This window comes from Pipistrellus kuhlii, unplaced genomic scaffold, assembly GCF_014108245.1.
Source record: "Pipistrellus kuhlii isolate mPipKuh1 unplaced genomic scaffold, mPipKuh1.p scaffold_m20_p_8, whole genome shotgun sequence".
NCBI lineage: Eukaryota > Metazoa > Chordata > Mammalia > Chiroptera > Vespertilionidae > Pipistrellus > Pipistrellus kuhlii.
The window spans coordinates 738709-765085 of NW_023425584.1; the positions used below are offsets into that span (position 1 = coordinate 738709).

Here is a 26377-nt window from a genome sequence, read left to right on the forward strand (position 1 = left end):
CTACCTCCTCTTTTCTTTCTGCCTGTCAGTCTTCCCACCCACCTACCTGGCTATCGCTGCGGTGAGACATAACTCAGATATGTACTTAAGCAGAAAATGGTTCCTCTCCCACCCCCTCCCCCTCCCCTTCCCCCTCCCCCTCCCCCCCCTCCCTCTCCCCCTCCCTCCCTCCCCTTCTCCCCTCTCCCGCCCCCCCCCCCTCTCCCTTCCCCCCTCTCCCTCTCCCTCCCTCTCCCTCTCCTCTCCCTCTCCCCCTCTCCCTCTCCCCTCCCCTCCCCCTCCCCCTCCCCTCCCCTCCCCCCCCTCCCCTCCCCCTCCCTCTCCCTCTCCCTCTCCCTCTCTCTCCCCTCTCCCTCTCCTCTCCCCCTCCCCCTCCCTCTCCCTCTCCCTCTCCCTCCTCCCTCTCCTCTCCTCTCCCCCTCTCTCTCCCTCTCCTCTCCCCCCCCTCCCCCTCCTCTTCCCCCCTCCCCCTCTCCCCCTCCCTTTCCCCTCCCCTCTCCCCCTCTCCCCTCTCCCCTCCCCCCCTCTCCCTTCCCTTCCCCCTCTCCCTCTCCCTTCCCTCTCCTCCCCTCTCCCTCTCCCTCTCCCTCTCCCTCTCCCTCTCCCCTCCCCCTCCCCTCCCCCTCCCCCTCCCCCTCTCCTCCTTCTCCCTCTCTCTCTCCCTCCCCCCCTCCCCCCTCGGTTATGACTTGTGTCTGAGGAAAACTGGCCGGGTTATTTCTCCTCCCCTACCGCACGCCTTGGAATATTACTTTCCAGATCAGATGCTCTGGACTCGGACAGACCTTGTTCAGATTTTGCCTCTCTTTCTTCAACTGTGGCCAATGTATTGATCTGGGTTTTGCTTTCTTGCTACAGATTATTTTGCAGATTAAAGGAAACATCACACAGAGAGCGTTCAGCTTTACCACCCAGACTTTACCAAGCCAGTCCTAGGTTTTGGGTGTGTTTCAGGGAAAGGAATATTTAAGGGAAATATTTAAAAATTTAAGACTTAAAGGAATGATCGATAAGCCACACACATGTCCGTATATAAACACACACACAGAAAGGAACCTCCATGTAAGCATGTATGCTGGCATTTATGTGCACACAGCGTGAATCCGGAAGTTGGTGGACAATGGGGTTTTCATTTTGTAAAAGCAGCGTGAGCAGCCATTGTAAGGCCAGCAGTCCGCTGCCGTCTCACACAAAGCCGGAGGATCTGGGCCGCCATCTCCGTACGCTCCCCTTGTGGACCGGGCTGGGCGGACCCAGCGCGGGACCCCTGGGAAAGGAGAGATTACCTTCTCCCCGCACTGCCCGTCTCTCCGGGGCGCAGGCAGGGGTGCGGGCCTGCGCTGAGGGTGGGTGAAGGGAGCCTGAGGAGGGGCTCTGCTCCCCCGCCTTCCCCTCCGCCCCCGCCTCCGGGACTTGGGGCCTCAGACATCATGCTGGGATTGCCGCGGCCAGACGTGTCCTCGGGGGCGGCCTGAGGACGGAGCTGGGGGCCCCTGCCCAGCGCTATGGGCGGCCCCGGGCCCCGCTACCCGCTGGCCTGGCTGCGCCGGGCTCCGGGGGAGGACAGGGGGAGGTAGAGGCAAACACTCCCCCTCGGGAGCGCTCAGCTGGGCGCCGCTGCCATGGAGGGCTGCTCCAGGTGGTGAGCCAGAGCCCACTGTCTGCCTGGACGGCGGTCGGCAAACTCACCAGCCAACAGTACCAAACACCAACAGCGCAACCACTGAAATTTCTTTGGAGAGTCAATTTTTTAAAACTTAAACCTCTTCTAACGCCACTTCTTGAAAACAGGCTCGCCCAGGCCGTGGTGTTTTGTGGAAGAGCCACACTCAAGGCGCCAAAGAGTGGCCTGTGGCTCGCGAACCGAGGTTTGCTGACCACGGCCTATGCAATCCCAAGCCGGGCCCTGTTACACAGTGAAGATGCAGGCCCTTGATTGGCACCCATTTCTGGGTGCGTGTATGGTGAGGCGCTGTGCCGGGCGCTGGGCACACAGGACCAGTGAGCTTGGTGGCTCCTTCCAGCAGTCCACCTTCCGTGGCAGGGAGATCGTGGCAAACCCTTTGGCTTGAGTACCGTGTGGCAGGCGAGGACCAGGCTCCGGAGGAGGCAGAGGGAGTGCTGGCCCCCGCGGACCGGTGCTAATGAGGGTGCGGGCTGGAGGGCCGGGGCCTGCGGAGAATGGGGGAGGCCAGTGTGCTGCGATGGCGGAGCACCAGCCCCCATCCTGTCATTGTGGCTCAGATACACCCACCCGATGGCTGAGATGCCGCTTCTCTTCCATTTATAATGTGACCGAACCGCCTTCAGTCTTCAATGCCAGGCACTGGCTTGATTGATTTTTAAAAAACGTTTACACCCTGGTTATTTATTTCTGAAGGAAGTTATGAACAAATTCCACACAGCATGCCACCTGATCGATTATTAAAAATTATATTTAATAGGTTTTAATACCTCACTTTTCTTGTTCTTCAAGCAAGTTTTCGCCAAATGCCCTTTGCTTCTTGCGTGTTGAATTGACCACTCTGCTCACGCACGTGCTGGCGCTCAGGTACCCGTTTGACCTGCCCTGGGATTAACTGTCCGCAATGGATAGGTTGGCCAGTGCGGTTAGGAGTGTGTTTCATTTTAATATACACATTTCAAATTCTGCTCGTAGGGCTTCATTTGCTTTTGTGCTCACTGTTTAACAATAATGATGATGTGTTACAGAACGGCAATGCCATGTATTTACTAAAGGCTTTGCAATGTTTACTTAGCAGTTTCCAGTTTTGAAATAATTAAGCAGGGCCATGTTTTAGAGACCTCGCTGGCTAATTAGCGTAAGTGGTTCTGTCGCCCTGTCGCCAGTCCGGGGCACACAGTGTGAGGATGTGGCTGCTGACATGGGAGATGAGGATGGCATCGCCGTGGCTGGCTTCTGGCCCTCCCCGCCCTGGAGGTCTGAGCTGGCTTTCTCTCTCACGACGTAACCACCAACCAGACGGTAGACGGACACTCTTGTCCTGGCCAGCAGGGGCCTCGCTGCTCATTGTCGGTCGGTGTTTCTACTCCTTAGCCGCTGAGACTCACTGTCTCCGCCCGTTCGCCCACCTCCCCCTCAAGGCGGTCTCTCTGAAGCTTTTGTTACTTTATTTGGGTGCGTGCGAGGCCATTTGAGTACTGTGCGTGGTTCCTCCGCATCCAGGTGCCTGGTCCCGCTGCGCCCAGGGCTGGGCTGGGGCGGCTCGGTCCCGTGGTCTTGCTGGGCCTTTGCTCCCTCCGTTACCTCCCAGCGCCCTTTAGGGGGGACTCTGAGCGTTGCTGCTTCCCCTTTTCACCAAACTGTAGGAGAGACAGCATCGTTCCCGAGCACCCATGGAGTGCAGAGTGTTTGGCTCCGGAAGTCCCCCTGGCAGGCCGGGTGAGGGCCGGGAAGCGGAGAGAGGGGGAGTGTGGTAGGAGGATTCCGGGCCGGAGCGGGCTGGGAGGCGGTGGGGAGGAGCGCGGGGGGCAGCTGTGATCCCGCCCTGTGGCCGCTGGCCCTGGGAAGGAAGCCGAGTTGTGGTGGGATGAAATGTGGTTTATTGATCGCCTCATGTGTACGTTGGTGCAGCATCCTGCGGGAATCCATGTCGGGTTGAAGTGGGTGAAGATGTGTGTAGATCACATGTGTCAAACACAAGGCCCGCGGGCCAAATCCGTCCCGCCAGGCCTTGCCATGTGGCCCGCACCGCGCTGTCATCACTGCACTCCGCTGTGTTTCCATCACAATGACAGTTTATGACTGTTCAGTAAACCATTCGGCCCGCGATTTAGGCTGGATTTTAGATTTTGGCCCCTTCTCTGATTGAGTTCGACACCCCTAGTGTAGATGGGTGTGGATTTGAGAGTGGCAGTGCGGAGGCCTGCCTAGGGCAGCCCATGATCACTGCATGCCTGTGAGCTCTGTGATAGGGCTGTGCACACATGATGTCTGTGCCTGAGCTTCCTCTTCCGTTAGAGGGCACACTAGTGGAGCGAACATGTATGAAGTGCTTGGCAGCGTCTAGCACAGAACAAGAATGTTTCGGTGTAAGTGACCCTCCTCACGATGTAACGGCCATCTCTGCGGAGACAGGCGTCCCACGCTGCAAAGGAGGGAGGCTGTGGCCCCAGCAGGTCAGCGTCCTCCGCCCGGGTCCCGGGACCAGGGAGGGGGAGTCAGAAGTTGAACCCAGGCCAGACCGTGTTCCTAAGTGTGCCACCTCTCTCCTTTCCTCCGGGACTGACATCGTGAGACGCCATCCCTCAAGTTCAGCGCCAAGAGAAGCTGCAGGGGTCAGGCACCTGTCGCACAGGAGCCTGTGGGTGTCGCGTGGACAGCGGCCTTTCAGGTGCTCAGGAGGGCTTTCAGTGACAGCTGTCACTGTCAGAGAGAAAGCTGGCGGGAGAGGAGGACGCGGGTTGGCGCTGAGCTGGAGGGAAGGAAGGTCCACATGGAACGGGGCGGAGCGAGAGCGCGGATGGAGGGAAGGCGATGGCGCCTCTGCGTTTCGGGACAGGAGCCCACCTGTTCGCGCCGGGAGCGCTGTGCGGGGTGACGGGGAGGAGACGGGGAGGCAGTCCGAGTCACTGCTTCTATCGGATTAAATTTACACCCGCGAGCAGCTCACACAAGTGGCTGTCAGAACAACGATATGAAGCAGAAACACATGGCCTGGGGATATCGATGAACCAGGAGCTCAGACTGGGCGCTTCTCTTTACTCTTTTAATTCCTCCCCTTTTCCAGCGCCTGCGACTTATCAGCAGAGGATTCTGCTGGCAGCAGCGCCTGACACTTGTCAGCTTCATGGGAGATCCGGTCGCGAAGCTCAGCCCTCGGGCACCTGCGATGCTTCTCAGCCGATCTGAGTGCCGATCTGAGTGCCGTGGCGCAGGGCGGGTGGGAGAGGATGGGTCATGAGCGCCGTTAATCTGGTAGCTCGGCCAGCAGTGCACGTCCTCTTACCCAGCGGCTTTCCCATTCCCCTGTGTTCTTGTGTCTGTGCTCCCCACAGCAGAAATGACTGACCTGGAACTCAGGCCGCAGCTGCGGTGTCGGAGGTGGAGTTGTGGGATGTCTGGGTCCGGAGGTTCAGCAGGGCTGGGACTTGGTTCACCTGATGTGAGCCCACTGCCCTGGAGAGTAGGTCCTTAATAAATCCACTTTGTGTAACGGTGAAGGACTGTCCATGGAGCTTCATTTCCTATTTATAAAACTAACAGTTTACCTGACACAACAAAATGATGTGCATTGTTAGTATGTTGTTTCAAATTTAATAAAAAATAGAAAATAGACTAGGTAAATTGCCACTAAGTATAATTTCTTTTACTAGGTGTACCGGTTAATAATGCGGATTTTTTCAATAGATGGAGTTACACATATGTTGATATATATGCCATTTGATATGTATGCTATTTTATTGTATTGACAGGAAGTTTCAAAACTTCATGTGTCAAATTTGCTGAAGGTGTTAACATCACAGATGTTTTTACGCTTAAAAATGTATAATTTTGTGCCAAAAAAAGACCATTTGTAGGAAGTTTTAATTCATTACTTTATTTTGAAGAAAAAGTTATCCTATACTTCAGGAAGCTTATGGTGGACATGCTCCATCTAAGATCCTTGTGAGCGCTGGTTTAAACGCTTTAAAAGTGAGGATTTCCATGTGAAAGACAAAGAACGTCCAGGCCAACTGAAAAAGTTTGAAGACCAACAATGACACGCATTATTGGATGAAGATGCATGTCAAACTCAAAAACAACTTGCTGAAAGATTAAACGTTGCTCAGCAAACAATTTCTGATCATTTACAAGCAATGGGAAAGATTTTAAAGGAAGAAAAATGGGTGCCACATCAACTGAACAAAAGACAAATGGAAAACCGAAAAGTCATCAGTAAAATGTTGCTTCAACAACACGAAAGAAAGTCTTTTTGCATGGAATTGTGACTGGCCATGAAAAGTGGATTTATTTTGAGAATCCCAAATGCACAGAATCATGGGTTGATCCAGGTCAACCATCAACATCGACTGCAAGGCCAAATCGCTTCAGAAAAAAGACAATGCTCTGTGTTTGGTGGGATCAGGAAGGTGTGGTGTATCATGAGCTTCTAAACCAGGTGAAACCGTTAATACTGATGGCTACCGAAAACAAATAATCAATTTGAACCACACTTTGATTGTGAAACAACCAGAATGGGCCAGAAGACACGGCAAAGTAATTTTGCTTCCTGATAATGCACCATCACACACTTCAAAACCAGTTAAAGACACGCTAAGAGATCTTGCCTGGGAAGTATGAACCCACCAGCCCTTGCTCCTTCAGATGACCACTTGTTCCGATCGATGGCACACGCACTTTCTGAGTGACACTTCAAAATGTCCAAAGAGGTGGAAAATTGGGTCTCTGAATGGTTTGCCTCAGAACAAGACAGTTCTATTGGGACGGTGTCACAAATTACCTGAAAGATGGGGAAATGTGTAGCTAGCGATGGACATGACTTTGAATAAAGCACTTTTCTTATTTCTCTTGAAATTATCATGTTTTCTTCGATTACAAAGTCCATCTTATTAACCAGTACACCTGCTATATAATAAAACCAGGCTTTTCTGCAATTCAGACTGCGTGTGCCTGTGTGGGGGCCGGTGGCAGGATTAGGCGCCAAGTTCAGGACCCCGGACAGCGCAGACTTGTCACAGGAGCTGCCCAGGCTTCCGCCTTCCCGTTTGCCAGTTTCCTCATCTGTTTATGATGGTTATGAGCGGGCACTCTGGGGGCATCCGGAGCCTGGCCATTCACTGCTGTGGGAGGCAGCCTCTGCGCTCTGGTGAGAGTTACACTCATTGTGACAAGGAGGAAGCACACAGCGAGCCTGCCTGAGGGGAGCCGCCTGAGGGGGGCTGCCTGAGGGGGCCTGTCTGAGGGGGGGCCTGTGAGGAGGGGCTGCCTGAGGGGGGCCGCCTGAGGGGGGCCTGTCTGAGGGAGGGCCTGTGAGGAGGGGCTGCCTGAGGGGGGCCACCTGAGGGGGGCCTGTCTGAGGGGGGGCCCGTGAGGAGGGGCTGCCTGAGGGGGGCCGCCGGAGGGGGGCCTGTCTGAGGGGGGGCCTGTGAGGAGGGGCTGCCTGAGGGGGGCCGCCTGAGGGGGGCCTGTCTGAGGGGGGGCCTGTGAGGAGGGGCTGCCTGAGGGGGGCCGCCTGAGGGGGGCCGCCTGAGGGGGGCCGCCTGAGGGGGGCCTGCCTGAGGGGGGCCGCCTGAGGGGGGCCTGTCTGAGGGGGGCTGCCTGAGGGGGGCTGTCTGAGGGGGGCTGTCTGAGGGGGGCTGAGGGGGGCTGTCTGAGGGGAGCTGTCTGAGGGGGGCTGCCTGAGGGGGGCTGTCTGAGGGGGGCTGAGGGGGGCTGTCTGAGGGGGGCTGCCTGAGGGGGGCTGTCTGAGGGGGGCTGAGGGGGGCTGTCTGAGGGGGGCTGCCTGAGGGGGGCTGTCTGAGGGGGGCTGCCTTAGGGGGCCCTGCGGGGGAGCCTGCCTGAGGGGGGCCTGTCTGAGGGGGGCTGCCTGAGGAGGGGCCTGTGAGGAGGGGCTGTCTGAGGGGGGCTGCCTTAGGGGTCCTGAGGGGGCTGCCTGAGGGGCCTGCCTGAGGGGGGCTGCCTGAGGGGGCTGCCTGAGGGGGGCTGTCTGAGGGGGGCTGCCTGAGGGGGCCTGTCTGAGGGGGGCTGCCTGAGGGGGGCTGTCTGATGGGGGCTGCCTGAGGGGGGCTGTCTGATGGGGGCCTGGCTGAGGGGGGCTGTCTGAGGGGGGCTGCCTGAGGGGGGCTGCCTGAGGGGGGCTGCCTGAGGGGGGCTGTCTGATGGGGGCTGCCTGAGGGGGGCTGTCTGAGGGGGGCCTGGCTGAGGGGGGCTGTCTGAGGGGGGCTGCCTGAGGGGGGCTGTCTGAGGGGGGCTGCCTGAGGGGGGCTGTCTGAGGGGGGCTGTCTGAGGGGGCCTGTCTGAGGGGGGCTGCCTGAGGGGGGCTGTCTGATGGGGGCTGCCTGAGGGGGCTGCCTGAGGGGGGCTGCCTGAGGGGGGCCTGTCTGAGGGGGGAGCTGTCTGAGGGGGGCTGTCTGATGGGGGCCTGGCTGAGGGGGGCTGTCTGAGGGGGGAGCTGTCTGAGGGGAGCTGTCTGATGGGGGCCTGGCTGAGGGGGGCTGTCTGATGGGGGCCTGGCTGAGGGGGGCTGTCTGAGGGGGGCTGCCTGAGGGGGGCTGCCTGAGGGGGGCTGCCTGAGGGAGGCCTGAGGGGGGCCGCCTGAGGGGGGCCTGTCTGAGGGGGGCTGCCTGAGGGGGCTGCCTGAGGGGGGCTGCCTGAGGGGGGAGCTGTCTGAGGGGGGCTGTCTGATGGGGGCTGCCTGAGGGGGGCTGTCTGAGGGGGGCCTGGCTGAGGGGGGCTGCCTGAGGGGGCTGCCTGAGGGGGGCTGCCTGAGGGGGGCTGTCTGAGGGGGGCTGCCTGAGGGGGGCTGTCTGAGGGGGGCTGTCTGAGGGGGGCTGCCTGAGGGGGGCTGCCTGAGGGGGGAGCTGTCTGAGGGGGGCCTGTCTGAGGGGGGCTGCCTGAGGGGGGCTGCCTGAGGGGGGCCTGTCTGAGGGGGGCTGCCTGAGGGGGGCTGCCTGAGGGGGGCTGCCTGAGGGGGGCTGCCTGAGGGGGGCTGTCTGAGGGGGGCTGCCTGAGGGGGGCTGTCTGAGGGGGCTGCCTGAGGGGGGCTGCCTGAGGGGGGCTGCCTGAGGGGGGCCGCCTGATGGGGGCCTGTCTGAGGGGGGCTGCCTGAGGGGGGCTGTCTGAGGGGGGGGCTGCCTGAGGGGGCCTGCCTGAGGGGGCTGCGCCCGGGTAGTGACGCAGCCCCTGTGAGTTAGAGCCTGCACCCCATGGACATGCTGCTTTGGGGGAATGAACAGAAGGCACAGTTCACTGGGAAGTTACAGGCTGGAACTTTAGTCTGCAGATATACGTTATGTACCGTGAACGTCGCCATTTAAAAGTGGGCAGGTCAGTGATCTTTAGCAAAATATTTGGGAGGATTGCAACCTCCATCACCCCTAATCAGAATGCTTTCGTCATTCCAGGAGGAAATCCCAAACACTGGTTAGAAGTCCCTCCCTAGTCTCCCTCCCTCCAGCCCCTGGCACCGACCCACCGACTTTTCTGTCTTTATGACTTTGCCTGTTCTGGACAGTCCTTACACATGGCAACACACAGTCCTTACACATGGCAACACACAGTCCTTACACATGGCAACACACAGTCCTTACATATGGGGACACAGTCCTTACACATGGGAACACACAGTCCTTACACATGGGAACACACAGTCCTTACACATGGCAACACACAGTCTTTACACATGGCAACACACAGTCCTTATTCATGGAAACACACAGTCCTTACACATGGCAACACACAGTCCTTACACGTGGCAACACACAGTCCTTATTCATGGAAACACACAGTCCTTACACATGTCAACACACAGTCCTTACACATGGGAACACACAGTCCTTATACATGGAAACACACAGTCCTTACACATGGCAACACACAGTCCTTACACCTGGGAACACAGAGTCCTTCTACATGGAACACAGTCCTTCTACATGGAAACACAGTCCTTACACATGGGAACACACAGTCATTATACATGGCAACACACAGTCCTTACACATGAAACACACAGTCCTTACATATGGCAACACACAGTCCTTACACCTGGGAACACAGAGTCCTTCTACATGGAACACAGTCCTTCTACATGGAAACACAGTCCTTACACATAGCAACACACAGTCCTTACACATGGCAACACACAGTCCTTACACATGGCAACACACAGTCCTTACACATAGCAACACACAGTCCTTAAACGTGGCAACACACAGTCCTTATTCATGGAAATACACAGTCCTTACACATGTCAACACACAGTCCTTACACATGGGAACACACAGTCCTTATACATGGAAACACACAGTCCTTACACATGGCAACACACAGTCCTTACACCTGGGAACACAGAGTCCTTCTACATGGAACACAGTCCTTCTACATGGAAACACAGTCCTTACACATGGGAACACACAGTCCTTATACATGGCAACACACAGTCCTTCTACATGGAAACACAGTTCTTACACATGTCAACACACAGTCCTTACTCATGGAAACACACAGTCCTTACACATGTCAACACACAGTCCTTATACATGGCAACACACAGTCATTACTCATGGAAACACACAGTCTTTCTACAATACATGGAAACACACAGTCCTTACACATGGCAACACACAGTCATTACTCATGGAAACACACAGTCTTTCTACATGGAAACACACAGTCCTTACAAATGGAAACACACAGTCCTTACTCATGGAAACACACAGTCCTTTTACATGGCAACACACAGTCTTATACATGAAACACACAGTCCTTACACATGTCAACACACAGTCCTTACATATGGGGACACAGTCCTTACACATGGGAACACACAGTCCTTACACATGGAAACACACAGTCCTTACACATGGAAACACACAGTCTTTACTCATGGAAACACACAGTCCTTACACATGGAAACACACAGTCCTTACACATGGCAACACACAGTCCTTACACATGGCAACACAGTCCTTACACATGGCAACACAGTCTTACACATGGCAACACACAGTCCTTACACATGGAAACGCACAGTCCTTATACATGGGAACACACAGGCCTTACACATGGCAACACACAGTCCTTACACATGGAAACACACAGTCCTTATACATGGGAACACACAGTCCTTATACATGGCAACACACAGTCCTTACACGTGGGAACACACAGAACGTGGCCTTGTGTGACTGTTTCCCCCACTCGCCTCCCACAAAGTGTCCCGGCTCACCATGTGGCCGCGGTGTCACTCCCTCCTGTCACCGCTGAGTGCACCCCGTTCCGTTTACCTTCATCAGCGGATGGACGTCCGGGCGGCTTCTGCTTCCGTCCGCCATGGGTGACACTGTGTGAACAGCACAGGTGTTTGTGGGAACCTGTTTTCATTTCTCTCGGTGACCCGGTGGGCAGAGTCGGTTGACAGTTGGGAGTATGGGAAGCAGTTCACTCTGCCGTGTGGTTGATGAATTATCACTGTTTCCCTGCGAACAGCCGTCGGCCTTTTGCTGCCCCGGCCTGGAGCTGAGCTGGCCTCTGCAGCCATTCGTGCCAACCTCAGACCGCGTGGTGGTGGGGCCCGGGCAGCCCGGGGCATGCTGTGCCCGGTCCCTGCTGCTTCTCCCATGAAAAGTCGTCCTAGTGACACACGCACACAGCGCAGGGCAGTTAGCTGTCACCCAGTCCTCACCCAGGCCTATGGGGAGTGCCCTTGGCCTTGTCCGCTGGTCAGAGCGGGCGCTCAGAGCGGACGGGGTGGAGGGGGAGGGGGTGGACTGGCGTTGGCACCGGGGCCTTCGGGCTCAGTCCCCACACACTGCCCTGCTGTGGTGCCCCCTCTCTGTGGGCCCTGGCCACGCAGTCAGTGCCCTGGCCCACAGCACTGACCGCCCCTCCCTCCGCCCCCGGCTCCTGCCTCTGCCTTCTCACCCGGGCGCTCTGCACCTGCCCGGCGGGGCTCCCGCCGTGTCCTCCGGGCGGCTCTCCGGGCCCCCGCGCCCGGGCTCGTCCCCGGAGCTCTGCGTGGGCTGGCCCGGCCACGGCGCCGCTCGGAGCGGTCCCGGCGGGATGGGAATGGCTCCGGTTCCCCAGCCGGTCCCCGCGCACACTCGGCGCTAATCCGCTGTAAGTTGATAAATACCTGAGTCTCCGAGTGCCGGGCGCGCCGTGCGGGAAGGCCCGCGCTATTAAAGGAGAATTAGCGGCTCCTCTCGGGGACACAGCTAAGCCTGGCGTGGCCGGTCCTAATCCCTGCCTGAAGTTCCTCCATCAAAGGGCGAAATGTGGGGAAGCGGAGATAAACGGGAGCGCGGGAAAATATGCAAAGCCTAGAGGTGCGCCAGGGACGCGGCAGCGGGCTCACGGAGACGCGGCGAGGGCCGTGGCCGTGGCCGTGGCCGTGGCCGTGGCCGTGCCCGCGTCCCGGGCTGGAAGTGTTCTCTGCTCACCCGTCCGGACGGACAGCCCTCCGTGCACACGGCGCAGAGAGCGACGCCCGAGAGTGACAGCAAAACAAAATGCCATTTAATATTCAATTTGATTTCCTTTAAGTTGGAAAGCGCTAGTCAGAATAATAACAGGATTAACAGGATTGTCATCGTAGCATTAAAGTTTTCCCATTATCCTCTTGGCTTGGTGATTTGAAAGCATTGTTTACCTGAAAAGGTTTTTGCAGGTTAGATGAAATAGCATTTATTGTGCAGTTTGATGGATTGCCAGCAGCAGCGAAGGCCTTCTGATCTCTTTGCATTTTTCCTTTCTCATTACTTTCTCCTTCAGAGCAGTAATCATCTCACTGACTGTAGAGAAGGCCCGGGAGGAGCGGGCGCTGATGAGATTCTCCTGCGCGTCTGACACGTCTGTGCGTCTGCTGCATCACAGCTCTTCATAACGCAGCGGATCTTGTGGAGATGAGGGAGGGGAGGCTTTCCTTAATTTGGTGATATGCTCTGTCCTTTGTGGACCTGGCCACGTGGCTCAGTAGTACGCAGGATTCTAATAAGTCATGATTTTGTTTGTTCGTTTGTTTTCTGAGAAACTGAATGTTGTCTCGTTCATTGTGACATACAGACAGTCCTCATGGAAGCATTGACCGAATTTCAAGAGCAATCCTTTTTCAAACACAGTACGTGGGCTGTTTTATTGCATTGTTGCTTAAGGCCAAAGGAGGAAGAATAAACTAAAGCCTTTTATCTGTGATGTTTTTTACAGCAAATTTCCTTCTCTGCACTTTCACCTTTGTTATTTCAATGTTAAAATTATTGTTTGTCACTAAATAGTGATGTTCACAGTTACCAAATATTTTCAAGCTGCATTTTTATACATTTTGCTCCGGATAGAAGACGTTTTGACCTATCATTTTATGAGTAATGTAAAACTTTCCTAGTATTTGTGTTAGTGTAGATGTGTAAAGCATGTTAATTTTCAGCACTGAGGGGTCATACGTAAACTGGGTATATGGTGAAGTGAAGTCAGCAGAGAGGGGGCATTTCTGTATTGCATGGGGTCCAAAACGAGAGACTCCGGGCAGCGGGCAGCGTGCCATTAGCTCTGGGTGTGCGTCCCTGCGGACAGGACAGGGGCTTTACCAAAAGACACACGCCCGCCCGCCCTGCTGTGAAGATGGGGGTTGAGGGCAGGTTCTCAGCCTCAAGTCCTGGGCTGCGGGGGGCCGGGCTCTCCTTCCTGATTTCTGGGCACTTGAGACTCCTTTGGCGAGTGGGCAGGCTTCTTGAGATGATGTTTCAAGTCCTTCAGCCTAAGATCCCGGCGTGCCTGAGCCTCCCCGTGGCCTCTAATGCCGCTTCCGCGCTTCCTGTGTTGCAGTGACGAGCCGGGATAACAGCTAGATGAGCCTGGGTTTTAGTTGGCGTCCACCCTGGGTCCTGTGGGAATAGCATTTAAGCTGAGACCTGATAATTATTATTTTTTTGGGTAATTCTCACCGGAGGATATTTTCTCCATTGATTTCTAGAGAGTGGAAGGAAGGGTGGGGGTGGGGGACAGCGACATGAGAGAAACATGTTGCTTGGTTGCCTCCTGCATGTGCCCTGACGGGGGCCAAGGATCGAATCTCAACTTGAGTATGTGCTCTTGACTGGGAATAGAACCCAGGACCTTTTGGTGCACAGGCCGATGCTCTAAGCACTTAGCACACCCACCAGGCTGGTAAGTACGTTTTTAATGAAATTTTAAATGTGCTAAGCCTATAAAATAAGAAGAGACTGCTCTCAAAGGGAAGCAGTCTGGGTGTGGGATAGGATGCTTGGATATGTAAAGTATAGTTGCTGAGTGGGAGAATGAAATAGACTGGATGGTGCTCAAAAAATCAAATATGAATCTGAAGACATAAGGCCTGATCAACAACAGCAGCAACAACAGCAGGCATACAATATGATATGTTATAACATGTCTCTAATGAGATTTCTGAATTTCAAAATAAATAGGGAGTTCTACAGTTTTGTAATCAGGAGAAAACATGTTACCTTTACGTGGACAAAAATCAGAGAGACGTGAGAATTCTATACCTAGCCAAACTACTCTGCAGTCATGCCGCTGTTCTAACATTAATCCTTTCAAGAAAAAAATTAAGAATATGTTGAAGATAGTGGCAAAATCAAGGCTGAAAAATCCAGATGCTACAATAAGAAAGAATTGTATGAACCAACGGAACTTGAATTGAATCTAAATAATTGTTAATAGCGCCGAAACCGATTTGGCTCAATGGATAGAGCGTCAGCCTGCGGACTCAAGCATCCCAAGTTCCATTCCGGTCAAGGGCATGTACCTTGGTTGCAGGCACATCCCCAGTGGGGAGTGTGCAGGAGGCAGCTGATTGATGTTTCTCTCTCATTGATGTTTCTTGCTCTCTACCTCTCTCCCTTCCTCTGTAAAAAATAAATAAAATATATTATAAAATATATTTATTAAAAAAATGTTAATAGGTTGTGAAGCCAAGTGGTTGAATGACCTGAAAAATTCTTTTAAAAATAACAATGGAGGTTTTTTTTTTGTTTTTTTTTTTTTTTTACCATATAGCTCTTGAGTTCACATGCATTTCTAATTAATTGATTGAAAAATCTATTCTGGCAAAATCCAGGCCAGGAATGAAAAGTGAAGGTTAAAGTGAGGGTATTTAGGTGTGGGAAATGATACAACTATGACATACTGTCAATTCCAGGGAAAAAATGCCAGAAACAATTGATCTGATTTTAAAAAGTAATCATAAAAATAGACAGTGCTTGTACAGTGCTTCAACGTCCTGTGCTAAATTATTCTTCTCATTTACCCTGCATGCTGTCAGGGGTATTAATTGGCAGGTCAGTTTTATGTACCTGCTCAAGTTTAATAAGCATTCATTATTAATTTAATTTTAAAGTGTTTTTCATACTATTTCTCCCTTACTCTTCAGTGGAACGTACAGGGAGTTGTCATAATCAATAGGCGTGGAAGGGAATTACTATCCACCCGGCAGGAAAGGAGAAAAGAATAAATCGGGTGTGAGAGTTGTCATCCTTCCCTAAGGAAATTTAAGCACAGACGATTCCAGTAATTTATATTTTTTATTCTGGCCAATATAGTTGGCTTGGTTTATATCAGATGGTAAAGGAGAGTCAACTTTTTATTGAGGAATCAGGATCTGAGTTTTCTGTCTTTGAAAGAGGAAAATGTGTAGTTAATTTTCAGGATTCCTGTCAAAAAAATAATGAACTTCTGGCATATTGGCTGAGCAGAGGGAGTGCGCGGAGCAGGGCTAATTGAATCTGCGGCAGCGAGCATTCTGTGAGAAAGCAGGTCCCTCTGACTCTGTGTGAAGGGTTTTGGGGAGAGAACATAAAAACAGGAGCGAAAAGTCAGTGGGTAAGCCCTGATTGTGTTTTAATCTTGGAGCCAATTTCTTAAAATATGTTTTCATTTTTATCTTCCATGCAGGTAATGCTGGACACGAAGGCAGTGTATTTCTGGGTAGTGTGGTAATATGGAACCTAGGAAGCTCAGTGGGATAGGCTTGGTATCTGAATGGATTAGGAGAAGCCCTTTGGGCACCTTGAGCCGGGAGATCAGATAGGCGCTGTGCCAGTTTCTTTGCTATGATGATTATAATCCAATCTTGTAGCATTTTTCTAATATCTTCTCTGTAAATAATAGAGGAAAATAAGCAAAACCATTACTATTTATTTATTTATTTATTTATTTTTGGTTTAGTTTTCTAGGAATTTTCCTTTTAAAAACAAAGTATATTTATAGTTAACACATTTCATTCTTAGAAAAATAAAACGGAAAATATTTAAGATGGACAGGAAAGTAGTTCTTATATTTTGAAGTAGTTAAAGCCGATTAAAGCCGTTTCTAGCTTAATCAAGTATTTAGTCATTTACGTAGTTATATGCCCTATGTGGAAGAAATATTTAGTCCTGGAGGCCTCTGTCCATTCTTGAGAGTTATAAAGTGGCCAGCTTTTCGGCAAGTGGCAGAGAAGCCGTAGGCTCCACCAAACGAAAACCACCTCTCCTCTCGCCGTCCGGCTGCGGAGTGTCCCGGGAGGCAGGCGTGTTACCCGCGCGGCAGTTTATGGCCTTATCGCTGGGAGACGTTTATGAATGGCCGGCGTAAATCAAGCACTGAATGCCTATTTTCCCTCCGAGGATAAATCTGTGAGTGGGAGATTGATTTCCGGGTGACTTTTTGGTAACCCATGTAAATTGTCTCTCCTACCAATTTTCTATATTTTGGCATGCACCGAGCAAGTGAAATATAACTGAATGCCAGCATGATGGATTTGTTTTTCTCCCGCGAGGTGTTCTGGAGTTCACCTGGATCTCTTGTACAACTCCATAAATAACTCAGGTCCCAGTCAGAGAGAGCAAGTGGATAGAGTGGGAGCCCCATTAACGGAATGACCGAAGAGACTATATCTACCTTTTAGGCAGGAGACAGGAAATGAAATGTTGCATATTTAATTTCAAACATATTTATGATGAAACGTGCTGTTACGCAGGGAACATAAGCAGGTGGAAAGGCATTTGCAGACACAGCTTTCTATGGGAGTTCCTGGGGAAGGACACGCCATCGCGCCCAGGCCCTTTAAGACTTTCCTGCAAGGCTTTCCTCTGGGCGATGAGCTTTTTAACGCGAGGCGGGCGGTGCAGAGCCTGGTGACCAGTTTGCAATCAGAGAGACTGAGCCTCAGGCAGGGGAAGTTAAAAGGTGTCCCATAGCTAAAAGGTGTCAGCAGCCGGGACCTCACTGGCCCAGCCTCTCCGGCTTCGGTGCTGTAAGCAGGTCCGCCGTCTCCTGTGCTCCTGTCGAGGACAGTACTGACGGAGTCTGTTACTCGCCGATTGTCTTTAAAAAGGCACAGCGTCTCACTGAGCCTGTGCGCTGTAGGGACTGTTGCGGCCTAGCCGGGCTGAGCATGTGAATTCGCCAGAAGCCAGAGCTCGTGTGACAGTGAATGCCTGTGCAGAGCTGCTGGGAGCCGGTGCTCGCTGCCTCCTCTGAGGAGGCTGTTTGGGATGAATCCAGGAGTAAGTCTGAGCCAGGCTGGTTCTGGGGTGCAGCTCAGCGTCCAAAGCTCGGGGCCATGCGGAGCACCTAACGTTGCCCAGACTGAAGGGTTGGTGGCTAGGCCTGGGGTGTTGAAGGCTGAGGAAAAATACGATTAAAGGAAAAAGGGGGTGTTATTCAGTCTCTAAAATGCCAGGCCTTGTGCATGGCTTTTGCTCATTAACTTTGTAATTCTCATAAAAACCTGGTTAGCAGGTGTTACCGTGAGAATCGGAAATGTTAAGTAACTCTCCTATGATAATAGAATTAGTGGTAAAGCTGGCGTGGATCAGTGGTTTTGACCTATGAGCCAGGAAGTCACAGTGTGATTCCCAGTAGGGCACGTGCCTGAGTAGCAGGCTGGATCGCCAGTGTGGGGCGTGCAGGAGGCAGCCAACCAACGATTCTCTCTCATTGTTGATGTTTCTCTATCTTTCTCTTCCTCTCTGAAATCAATAAAAATATATTTAAAAAAAATTAGTGGTAAAGCTGAAATTTCCTTTTGAAACCCAGGCTCCTTTTATATATCACACAGCTCTTAAGAGGAAGGTACCAGACAAAAACATTACTGAAAGAAGATACTTAGGGAGCATATTTCTCATCTTTGATCTTGAACTAAGGCTATTACGTGGACCTCAAAAATGCACTCTTCTGTAGAAAACATGTTTGAAAATGTGATTTGGTACACGGGCCATGCGGCAAACCTATTTTTCTATGCATAGCCGTATGTTTTTGTGTCTGTGGCTGTGCTCACCTCTTTGTACATTTTTTTCTGTATTTAAACAATGCATGCCATTATTATGTACAACACTGCATTTGGATCCCAGCTGGGCATCCTGGGAACTCTGCCTCGCACCTGGAGGGCAGCCTTCCTGTCCGCCCCACGCTGGGGGCCGGAGCCAGTCCGGGTAATGGGTCTCACCGGGCAGATGGGCATCTGTCTCTGTGCGCGCAGGAGAGAAGCACCATGTCAGCGGATCCCCACTCAGGTCTGTAAACTAGAGAAATCGGACGTTACTTGTATTCTACGCTCCCTTTCCGACCCTGTAAGCACTCTTGCTTGTTTTCATGGACCAGGACTGTGTCTTAATCGTGATTAAAGTTTTTTTCTTTAAAAAATATATTTCTATTGATTTCAGAGAGGAAGGGAGAGGGGGTGAGGGATAGAAACATCAGTGATGAGAGAGAATCATTGATGGGCTGCCTCCTGCACACCCCCGCTGAGGATCGAGCCTGCAACCCAGGGCTTATGCCCTGACCGGGAATCCAACTGTGACTTCCTGGTTCATAGGTCGATGCTCGACCACTGAGCCACACCAGCCGGGCTAACGTTCCTTTGTTAGAAGTAACGGGAACAGACTGCCGGCTAACAGGGTACCAGTTCTGAGGCTGTGCTGGGTGTTTCACGTCAGCATCCGGACCCGGGGACAGGGACCGGCCTCCGCCAGGCGCTCAGAGCGCCTCTGCCTCGGGCTCTGCTCTGGCCGCGCCCTCTGGCTTCCCCGCCGGCTGTGAGGTCACCTGGAGCAGCTTCCTTTCTGGCTCTGGAAGAAGCTCCGTTCTTCTCTGTCCGTGGGCTGGTTGGCTCTGTACCCTGAGCACACGGTCCCACACGCCTGCCTTCTGGCTCATGAGCTCAAGATGCTGTCTTTTTGGCAACCGGCTGGCGCTGTGACCGGGAGCGAGCACACTGACCTCTGTGCCTCTCAGTGCAGACACAGGCGCCTCCTGAGCTCGGCCTCTGAGCAAGAAAGGGTTTGCGCGATCAGGAGTGTTTCCATTGTGTTTTTTACTCTGAGAAGACTGGTTTATAAAATGATCCTCCCAATAATTCCTTTAAGATTCAACTTCTCGATCCTTTAAACTGTGATTAATTGGCAAAATTAAATTTATACACATCAGTTAAAAAAAAGTACATCACTGCATAGAGAAGGAAATTCTCTCAGAGCGTGATAAGAAGTCAGTAAATTCATGTGAAATGGTTTAAGACCAGTGTCTTGCAGGCTGCAGGGAACAGAGCATCCTGCTCCATGGACTTATTTCCAGGATGAGGGTGGCATGGGGGCCGTTTTTGCCGTATGCTCGCCATCTTGTTGACGTGGGCATCGTCCTATCGGTCTGGGCACCGACACTGGTGCTGAGTTGGCGTTCACAGGCAGTGTCATCTCCAGTGGTCGGCAAACTCATTAGTCAACAGAGCCTCATGACAACAGGACAGCGATTGAAATTTCTTTGGAGAGCCACATTTTTTAAACTTAAACTTCTAATACTTCTTCTTGAAAATAGACTTGCTGAGGCCGTGGTATTTTGTGGAAGAGCCACACTCCAGGGGCCAAAGAGCTGTATGAGGCTCTCGAGCCGCAGTTTGCCGACCATGGATCTGGCCCATCGGGAGCGACCCGAGGCCGTTCAGTCCCTCCTGGGGCGCTGTGTGCAGCTGAGGGGGAGTTTGATTGCTGGGCGGCATCTGTGGCTCCTCCGGATGTTCGTGGCCGCCTTCTCCGGGGACAGAGCTCCCTCTCAGCCAGCAGGAGAGCCAGCTCGGAGGATTGTGGTCGTGGGAAGACGCAGTCGTTTGTCACGTTTGTGCTGAATTTACATACCGCCCTGGTCACTTAAAAGAAAGGCACTTTGCCAGGTTTTTACGGAGGAACTCCTGAAGCTCAGGGATTAGGTGCTGGAGACTTCGGCTGGACCCGACTCCTAAGAGCCCAGGGGTGTGGACAGGTCAGTCAGCCCGCACCGGACTGACAGAGCAGGGCTGGCTGCCGCGCTCCTGTGGAAGGGCCAGCCCCCCGCCCCCCAGGTCTGGGAACAGAATTTGCTGATAGCCCCCAAATTCATTTCTTTCTCTACGTCTAACAGAGGCCTCCGAACCAGCCCGCCTTTCCAGAAAGAAGGCCATGACTCACAGCAGATGGTTACTGAGACGTTAAATCCTCACTCCCAGACCAGACCTCCTCCAGGCGCTGGTCTCTCGGGGTGGACGTTTCCAGCCAAGTTGAGCTCGTTTCCCAGTTCTGAGAGAGGCCGGTTTCCCCAGGTTCACGCTGACTGCAGAGCCTGCCCCCGGAGACCCCGCACGCAGCCTGAGTCATGCGGCCGGGGCATCCCAGTGCTCAGCGCCCGCCCGCTGTGTCCTGACGGCCTGGGTCACCGCTCAGCCTCCTCCCGCCTCCCTCCATGGACGTCAGACCGAGCGGCTGCACAGCCTCTGCGACACCGCACACGCCTGGCCATGGCTGTGTCTGATTTAGAGCCACTTCAGAGGCGTGTGCGCGTCTGGCCCCGGTCATTTCAGCGGGGAGGAGGGCAGGCTGTTCCGTTCTCTGAGAAAAGTGAGGCGGGTTCTCATATCAGTACCCCTCCGCCTCTTTCCCTCTGCCTCTCCCTCTGTTTCTCCATCTCTTTCTCTCTGACCCCCGCTTCCTTCCCCTCCCTCCTCAGCGGGTTTGCTTAAGCAGGAGGAACATTCCAGCTGAGGGTGTGAGCGGGCTGTGCGGTGAGACTGCTGGGCCCAGAAGCGATCAGTCTGCGAGCAGCCTGCAGGGGCCCCACCCCGTCAAACACACACACAGATCCCCGCCGTCCGCGCAGCTGACTCGCAGCATTGCTAAGAGCAGGCGTCAGCGCGCAGCAGAGAGACTGTGTGAACTCAAACCCCGCCCTGAACGTGGCTCTTAGGAGTCTGTGCCGCCAGCTGACAGCCTCCGGGGGACACGCAGGCTGCAGCCGAGGGCACGCGTTTGTGTGTGCACACAGCTGTACACGGGAGTTCCTGTGAGCGGAATGGTTTGTTAGTAAGTCCAGCTTCTGTTAAGTAGGTTCTGTTGGATATAAACGCATTAAGGTTGTTACCCCGTGAATCGGCCGTGGAAAGCAGCGTTCCCTGAAAGCAGGTGTTGAAGGAAGTTTGCTACCGAGTGAAGAACAGGCGAGAGGCCAAGTCCATGCCTGTGGGCCCATCTTTTTATTTTTAAAACATTTTTATTGATTTCAGAGGAAGAGGAAGAGGGGGAGAGGGATGGAGTCGTCCATGATGAGAAACTGATTGGCTGCCCCCTGCCGCCCCCTGTTGGTGATCGTGCGCATGTGCTCTCCCGGGAACCAAACCCGGCCTCCCAGTCGTGGACCAGCCGCTGGCCACGCCGGTCCGGGCTGTGGTCCGTCTCTGAGCTGCGTTTTGGGTAATTCTGGCCGTTGTGTGATGGTTTTCTCCTTCCTCTCTGAAGAGCCGGATGAGAAAGTGCAGGCGGTGCTGCCCCCGTGCCGGGCCAGGGAGCCGGGGCCGGAGCCGATGAGGGAACGCATTTCCCGTCTCCTCAGTGACTCAGGGCGGCCGGTGTGCCCATTGGGCTCTTCTCTCCCCAGGGCCTGGCCGTTTCCACGTCATTCCCGCTGAGTTTGTGCGTGACAGTGGGCTTCCCGCAGGTCCTCTCTCGTTCATGTCACCGAGGACCGTGTCCTAGCGGTGCCACCTGTCCTCACCCCAGGGCCGCCCACTGCTTCTGGCGCCGCCACCTACTGGGGGGCACGCGGTTTTCGTTTGATCCTCACCCGCCGCCACCCCCCTCGCCCAGTGGCCGTCTGGGGCTCAGCGCCCAGCTCCGCCCCGCGCTGGGGTTCCAGTCCGTCTGCCGGACCCACGGGGCGGGGGTCCTCGCTGCCCCCCGACCCTGCCCGCTCTCGGCGCTGAGCTCAGCCGTGGCAGCAGGCGGGCGCCGAGAGAGCAGGCCCGGGGCGTCCTGCTCCCACACAGGCACAACGCACCCATTTCAGGAAGTGGACATGCGTGTCCTTTTGTTTCCCAGGGATTGTTTTTTTTTGGGGAAAGACGATGGGCTAAATTTCTAGATTAGTTTTTTAAAAATTTATTTTCTCTTTATTGTTGGAAGAATTACAGAGGGTCCCTTTTTTCCATTGACCTTCCCCGCACCCCCGTCACCCCCTCCCTGCCCCGCTAGGCCTTCCCCGCACTAGTAGATCAGTTTCGGAAGACTTTTCCTAATTGTTAAGTCCTGCCTGGACCCCCTTTCACCGCCTCCTCTGCTCGGTCCGCAGTCACTGTCCTGGGACCTTCCCTTTCTCACGGACCTAGGGGCCTCTGAACCTGGGTTTCCAGACCTGCCCTCTCCGAGTCACTGGCTAAGCACCGACTGTGTACTGGGACCAACACCGGGTGTTCTCTTCACTGAAAATATTTGAAAAGATAGGCCTGCTGCTCGTGACTAAATGTTAGCCTGGAAATCAGTTCTAAATCACGTTTAAGGCTGTAAATGAGCTTCGCGTCCTGTGACGTGCATGGGAAATTGTTTTAAGGAGCTTAGCGCCATAATGGTCCCAAGTAATTACGCCATTTTATTTTCCATACAGTATTGATTTTAATTGTAACACTGACGAGCACTGAGGACACTTCACATCCACTCATGTAAAGCGATTGGATGAATTGAGGTCTGGTGACAGTTGATGGGTTTAATGGAAGCTTAGATTCCATTTGCATTTCAGTGGTGTATTATGGCTGACTTTAGAAAACTTTTTAGGTGGGTTTTCTTGGTAAATTAAAGGATTTGGGGGGATGATTATGAAATAATTGATTAAAAGGTGTGTAATATTAGTTTTCATTGAACTTAAACTTGTATGGGTTCAATTTAAAACCTAATTCAATACATTTTAGATTTTATATTTCCCGGAACTCCTCTGGAGCATTAATTTTGTCATGCCTGTCATTCTAATCTAATGATGATTTAATGTCTGCAAACCTGAATAAATTTATATGCAAGGAACTCTATGTGTCTAATCAATGAAGGTTGAAATTTGGCAAATGAGATGATAAAAAAATGGAAAATTTTAAATAGAAAATGAAAATAATGATTATACGTTAGAAAGTACTTTTGTTAATGTTCTTGGCTAGTAAACACATCTTTTTTCCTCTTCTTTTTATCATGTAATATTTAGAAGGTGATTGGACCTTGAAAGAAGTAACTACTACTAAATGGTGAAGAGTATTTAAATTAGAGCAGACTCTCAATGCTCACTTTCTGTCCTCTTTCCCTGAATTATAAAAAATTACAGAGAATTTGTAATTCTCTAGAATTATAAATAAAAAGCAGAAAGAGGCTAGACCACCTTCTAAAAGCTCCTCACCTTCCCCAGGAACCTACAGAGGCACTAGAACGTTCTCGAATGAAAGCATTCCTTCACTGGATTATTGATAACAATGCAGAACTTAGAACTTGGGGTAGACAGTCATGCTGAACGGAAACTCTCGGCTTAGGTTCCGGGGGCGGCAGCCCCTCCTCAGTAACCCGGGAGCCGCCTGGTTTGACGTGGCTGCTCTTTCTCAGAGATCCCGGCCCTGAGAGGCGGGCGGTGCAGCCCGAGCACTCACACAGGAGGTCTCACTGCCGTCCTCCACCTCCTGGCCACCGCCTGGGGGGAAGGAGACGGCCCGAGGCAATAGCAGGTGTCTGCGCCCGAGCAGGGGTGAGTGTGGGTGACTCTATAACGTCGGACAGCGCTCTGCCGGGAGTGAGGGCGGCTTTGAGGTGGAATGAAAGCTCGGTGTGATGGTTCAGGCTGAATAAGGAGAAATGAGCAGAGTATCACACTGTTTTATAGCATATGATGGAAAGCAAACCTTACATTTATGAACCCGGTGATCCCCTCTCAGAGGCCAGCACTAACCCTGCCTGTGACTCAGGAGCCAGGGAGTGGGCCGTGGCTGTGGACACGGGCGAGGAGCAGCGTTTCCTGCGGAGCCCCCTGCTGGCTCCTCTGAGAGCTGACCTGGCCCGGCCCCCAGTGCCAGCGGCTGACCGATGGCCCCCCAGTGCCAGCGGCTGACCGATGGCCCCGCCCCCCAGTGCCAGAGGCTGACCGATGGCCCCCAGTGCCAGAGGCTGACCGATGGCCCCTCAGTGCCAGAGGCTGACCGATGGCTCCGCCCCTCAGTGCCGGAGGCTGACCGATGGCCCCTCAGTGCCGGAGGCTGACCGATGGCCCCTCAGTGCCAGAGGCTGACCGATGGCCCCTTGGTGCCGGAGGCTGACCGATGGCCCCTCGGTGCCGGAGGCTGACCGATGGCCCCGCGGTGCCGGAGGCTGACCGATGGCCCCCCAGTGCCGGAGGCTGACCGATGGCCCCTCGGTGCCGGAGGCTGACCGATGGCCCCTCGGTGCCGGAGGCTGACCGATGGCCCCTCGGTGCCGGAGGCTGACCGATGGCCCCTCGGTGCCGGAGGCTGACCGATGGCCCCTCGGTGCCGGAGGCTGACCGATGGCCCGGCCCCCAGTGCCGGAGGCTGACCGATGGCCCCTCAGTGCCGGAGGCTGACCGATGGCCCGGCCCCCCAGTGCCAGAGGCTGACCGATGGCTCCTCAGTGCCAGAGGCTGACCGATGGCCCGGCCCCCCAGTGCCAGAGGCGGCCGTTCCCCCCTCCTCTCCCTGCGCCCGGGCTGGGCTGACATGGCAGGCGGGCTTCTCCTCCGTCCCACAGAGGAGGGAGCGGCCGGGCCAGGAGCCCCCAGGCTGCCCGGCTCCCTCCGGCCTCAGACACGCTGCCCGCGGGCCTCCAGGTGCCCCCGTGCGGCCCTGTCCTCCCGGTTTTGTGCGTGAACCTTACCGCGCAGCCGGACGTCTGCTCTGAGGGCCCGGGTGGCGCCCTTATCTCATGTTCCCGGTGTGACTTCTCCGGAAAACATGCTCCCAGGACTATCATGTTACAGTGGTGTCATTCCGCCTCCCGCTCCGTCTGACGCCTTCACATCAGGAGGACAGAGGTGCGGGCGCTGCCCAGGCCTCCGGGAGCCAGGCCTCCTGAGTGGTCCCTGGCCCTGGCCCCGCGTCCACGGGCCTCACTGGACACTGCGGGGGCACCGGCGGCCGCCCCGCGGCAGGAGGGAGCTGGGCCGTGCGGGTGTCTGGGTTGGCTTAGCTCCTCACAGCGGCTGGAAAATACAGAAAAGCTCCTCTTACCTTCGTTTCTTAAGGATCTGATACGCGTTTGAGTGACATATCGTAGTTTGCTTTATGGAACAGATAAAACATTCTCCTTCATGCATTAGCTTTATTGTCAGGATGTAAGGCCAGCAGCTTTGTGAGAGGAAGACGGAGGCTGGCACAGCTCTGCCGATGGGTGTGGAGACCATCTCCCTACCGCGGCCCCTCTGTGCCAGAGGCTCCGAGTGGATCAGACGGGACACGCCCGCAGTTAGCTCCCAGGCTGACCCGTTTGACCTTCACTGGACTGTTTATTTTACATTATTTTTATTGTGACTTAAAACATTTTATTTCTATTGTTGGAGGTGTTTCAGATGTCTGCTCTCCCCGCACCCCACCATTCATCCCCTCCTCCCATTCCAGCCCCTCCCCGGCCTCCGTTCGCTGTGGGCTGTGCCAGGGCGATGCACACGTGCATCTAAGTTCTCTGGTTAATCCCCTCCGGCTCCCTCCTCCCCGTCCCTCTGGGAATCATCCGAACAGGAGAGACCTGAGAGCATTATGCTAATTAAAATAAGCCAGTCGGAGAAAGGCAAATAGCACTTGCCCTCACTTACGTGTGGAATCTAATGAATAAAATAAACTGACAAAACGGGCCCAGAGACATGGAGGCATGCAGCTGGGCTGTGTTTTAAAGCTACAGCTCTGTCAAGGTGAAATTGATATACAGCAGCCTGAGACTACATAAAGGCACAATGGTTAGTTTGATGTGTATACACCATGAAATCACCACCACGACGAAGATAGCGGACATGTTTGTCCTCTCCTCACATTGCACTGAGGGAGCTGTGATTCCTTCATCAGTTGTTTGCACACGTCCCGTCATCAATGGCCGATCTGATTTTTGTCACTGAATATTAGTTTGTATCTTCTAGAGTTTTATCTAAAATGAAGGGCTGTAGCCTGGCCGGCATGGCTCAGGGGTCGAGCATTGGCACCTATGGACCAGGAGGTCCCAGTTCAATTCCCGGTCAGCACACGCCTGGCTGTGGGCTCAGCTCCCATAGGGGGTGTGCAGGAGGCAGCCGATCAGTGATTCTCATCATTGATGTTTCTATCTCTCTTTCCCTCTCCCCTCCACTCAATAAATCAATAAAAATATATTTAAAAAGATAAAAGAAAATGAAGGGATGTAATGTTTTCTTTTTGCCCTACTT

At 53.8% G+C, this 26377-nt stretch overlaps 1 protein-coding gene across 1 annotated transcript in view; it reads left to right on the forward strand.

Moving 5' to 3' along the window:
- Nucleotides 1–26377, forward strand: part of SDK1 (sidekick cell adhesion molecule 1) — a 435892-nt gene that overhangs the window by 81159 nt on the left and 328356 nt on the right.